General features: G+C 41.6%; 1 pseudogene across 1 annotated transcript; it reads right to left on the bottom strand.

The window, feature by feature from the left end:
- Positions 1 to 701: 701 nt before the first annotated feature.
- On the bottom strand, positions 702 to 1745 carry LOC308348321 (glyceraldehyde-3-phosphate dehydrogenase-like; annotated as a pseudogene). The gene has a single exon. The product of its transcript is annotated as a glyceraldehyde-3-phosphate dehydrogenase-like (transcript).
- Between the last annotated feature and the right edge of the window lie 2574 nt (positions 1746 to 4319).

Raw genomic sequence — 4319 nt, 5'->3', positions numbered from 1 at the left:
GAGGGTTGCTGTGGGGAGGGGGGACGGGAGAGGGTGGTGGGGATATGGACATTGGGGAGGGTATGTGCTATGATGAGTGCTGTGAAATGTGTAAACCTGGCGATTCACAGACCTGTACCCCTGGGGATAAAAATACATTATATGTTTATTAAGATAAATAAATTAATTTTTTAAAAAAAAGTGTGGGGCTACTTGAATAGTATAGATGTTAAATGGGTAAGTCTCAATGTTATGATTATATTGGCTACATTATCTCTGACCATTTATATCCCGTATTCCTACTAGGAAACACTTGGGTTATGTTCAGATACCTAACGATGTACTCACGTTCAGATACATGACAAGCTTATCTCATGAATGATTAAATCTAGCATCATACATTATGCAAATACTTTATAAACACAAGTATATTAATCTATTAGTATTTATTCATTTTTTCCTGTGTATGGATTTAGAAAGTATATTTATCCTTTCTGTATTTATAATAATTTTAAAAGTTTAGCCATCACAGTTATCTTAAGATAAATTGCTTTCGGAAAAGGACTGTTTTTTTTAAATTTTTTAAAATGATTTATTTATTTATTCTAAAAAGAGAGAAAGAGAGAGAGCACACACACAGGTACACATGTGGGCAAGGTTGGGAGTAGAGGGAGAGGGAGAGAATTCTGAAGCAGACTCCCCTAATGAGTGTCCAACAGCTCTTACTCCTTGGAGGCCATATGGCCCGTAAGGTCCACCACCTGGCTGCTGTAGCCAAATTCATTGCCATACCAGGAAATAAACTTGACAAAATGGTCATTGAGAGCAATGCCAGCCCCAGCACTGAAGGTGGAAGAGTGGGTGTCACTGTTAAAGTTGCAGGACACAATTGGTCCTGGGCCCAGGATGCCCTTGAAGGGATCTTCTATGCCTGTTTTACCATCTTTTTGATGTCATTGTATTTGGCAGCTTTCTCCAGGTGGCGGGTCAGATCCACAACTGACACATTGTGGGTGGGGACATGGAAGATCATGCCAGTGAGCTTCCCATTCAGCTCAGGGATGCCTTGCCTAGAGCTTTGGTAGTGCCAGCAGAATCAGGGATGATGTCCTGGACAGCCCTTTGGCCATCACACTGCAGCTTCCCAGAGGGGCTGTCCATGGTCTTCTGGGTGGCAGTGATGGCATGAACTGTGGTCACGAGTCCCTCCACAATGCTGAAGTTGTCATGGATGACCTTGGTCAGAGGGTTGGTGGTACAGGAAGTACTGATGATAGTCTTGAGGGAGTGGTCCTACTTCTCATGGTTCATACCCATCACAAACATGGGGGCCTCAGGAGAAGGAGAAGAAATAATGACCCTCTTGGATTCACTCTTCAAGTGAGCCCCAGCCTTCTCCATGGTGGTGAAGACCCCAGGGGGCTCCACAATACACTCAGCACCAGCATTGCCCCATTTGACATTGGCAGGCTCTGACTCCTGGAAGATGGAGGTGGGCTTTCCCCTGATGACAAGTTTCTCATTCTCACCCTTGAGAGCACCATGGAATTTGCCATGAATGGAATCATACTGAAACATGTAGACCATACAGTTGAGGTCAATGAAGCGGTCATTGATGGTGACAATATCCACTTTCCAGAATTAAAAGCAGCCCTGGTGACCAGGCACCCAATAAGGCCAAGTCCATTTCCTCCAACTTTCACCATTGTGCCTCGGGGATGTGGATGGCACTGCACTAGCAGATGCAGTTGTCTGTTGAATAGGGAGGAGCAGATAGCCTAGAATCTTCTAATAATGAGGCAAGGTGGCATTGTCACCAACGTCTTTCTAATCCTAATCTCATATTGATAAGAAACTTGAATTTACTATATAGTTTGCAGAATTATAAAAAATGGAATATTCTCATAAGTACAGATTTGTACACAAAGTTCCTAGTTGAAAATATTCTTAAATTGTATTGGTCCATACTTCTGTGCTAGTCACTATATTCATACTGCATATCATATATATATTTATTTAAACATCACTAATAGAAATATAATGCAAGCCATACCTGCTATTTTAAATATTTTGTAGTTATATTAACAAAGTAAAAAGCAGCAGGTGAAATTAATTTTAATAACAGACTTTATTAATCTAACTTACCCAAAGTAGTAGTATTTCAACATTCAATCAATATTAAAAGTATTAAAGAGATATTTTACATCTTTTGTTTCATACTAAGTCTTTAAAATCCAGTGTATATTTTATACTTAGAACACAATTCAGTTTAGGCTAGCTACAGTCCCAGTGTTCAGGAAGCCACAGGTAGCTAGTGGCTATGGCACTAGGTAGCACAAATTTAAAGACTCAGATCTTGCAATGCCCCAACTCTAGAGTGTATCTTGTCCAATATCCCACCAGGCTTCTGTTTACTTAATATAATTTGAGGTCAGGATTCTGAATTAGAGGGTACATTGACTAAGGTTTGCATCCCCTCCAGATTCATATGTTGAAGCCCTAACCCTCAATGTGATGGTATTAGGAGGCAGGGCCTTTAGGGAGTAATTAAGTCTAGATGAGGTCATGAAGCTGGAGCCCCCATGAAGGGATTAGTGTCCTTATAAGAAGAGGAAGAAGACAGAGCTCTCTCTTTCTCTCATTTTCTCCACTATGTGATGACAGAGTGAGAAGGCAGCCCTCTATAAGCCAGAAAGAGGCCTCTCACCACCAACTGAATCCGCCTGCCCACAGATGGTGGGATGTCCCAGTCTCCAGAACTGTGAGAAATAGAGGTCTGTTGTATAAGCCACCCAGTCTGTATTTTGTTGTAAAACTTGAGAGGACTAAGGCAGAAGGAAAGATGGTAAGAGGTAATGTAATGAAGACAAACTGCTTCTGTGTCATAATTTAGTGGAAAAGGAAAACATGTGTGTAAACGGAAAAAGATAACACAGCGGAAAGGAGAGTCAGAAAATGCAACAGAGAATGAGCAACATTTGAGTTGGGCCTTATGGGATGAGTAAGAGTTGGACAAAGAAAGAAGTAAGAAAATGACACTTGTGTCAAAAGGAACAGAATCACTGATTCAGAGAAGAACCTGGCATTTTGTGCCTGCCGAGAAGCTTAAGGAAGCTGAATTACAGGAGACCAGTTCCTCAGGGTGGGTCAGTGGCTTAAGGATTGCAAAAGGCTTGGATACACCACTGCTCAAAATAAAAAGTGTATCTGATTAAAAATGCTGAGGAACAAAAAAAAACAAAACAAAACAAAACAAAACAAAAACCATGGTGATGATGACCATCAACATGGTTTTTCTACTTTCTGTAATTCTACTTAGTAAAAATTAAACCAACACACATTCTTTGATCAAGGATTGGCTGACCAAGCTCACAGAGAGATTCCAAAATGAGAATTTGGAAGATACTGGTGTGAACATGCTTGTGATTCCTGATCACTAGGCTCGATAGTGAAAAGGAACAAGCAGGTCAGAGTCAAGGGAGATCATGAATGAAGGAATAAGATGAGAAACTTCTGAGTGACCAAAAGCATAGACAGCAGATTCAGTAGCAGGGACTAGGAGGTGGGAGGCAGAAGATTGTAGGAATTTGGAGGTAGAGTAATGCCAGTTGGAGTTTGGAAGTAGAGCAACCCTAGCTGATAATCCATGTGAATGATTTCTTAAAATCAATGAAGTTGAGTGGGCTAAAAAGTTTGTGCAGGGTGTTAGATATCCAAATGGAGACAACCGTTATAGGCTACGGCCCAAGTCCTTGAGGACTTTAGGGGAGGTTTGAGGAGGATGAGGGTAAGAATGGGAATTCAGTGCAAATGGATGTCATGTACTCGCAAAGTCTTACTGAGGAAAGCTGGTGTAACAATGGAAGCAGCAGTAGAAAGCTGGGAGAATTTGGGTCCCAACATCCTAAGATACAGAGAATGAGAATGAATAAGTGCCTTCAACCTAAGTACTTTGCCAGAGAAAAGTTGTCATTATGGCAAAGAGAAACCACGTATAAAATGGTGGTTCTCAAATGGTCATATCCCAGAAACACTGGGGAGAGCTGATTAAAAACAATGACAAATTGTGGTGATGTGGACTATCAAATGCACAGGGTATGTATATGAGTCATTGGTATAAAGAAGAGAGATGAGGGGTGTCTGGGCGGCTCAGTCAGTTAAGCATCTGCCTTCAGCTCAGGTCATACTCCCCGGGTGCTGGGATCAAGTCCCACACGGGGCTCCCGGCTCAGGGGGGAGTCTGCTTCTCCCTCTTCCTTTGCCCCTCCCCCTCCATGCATGCTCTGCCTCTCTTTCTCTCTCTCTCAAATAAATAAATAAAATCTTTAATAAAAAATATA

The sequence above is a fragment of the Martes martes genome (genome assembly GCF_963455335.1).
Source record: "Martes martes genome assembly, chromosome: 8".
In the NCBI taxonomy this organism is placed as follows: Eukaryota; Metazoa; Chordata; class Mammalia; order Carnivora; family Mustelidae; genus Martes; species Martes martes.
This window is presented reverse-complemented; position numbering and strand designations above follow the sequence as displayed.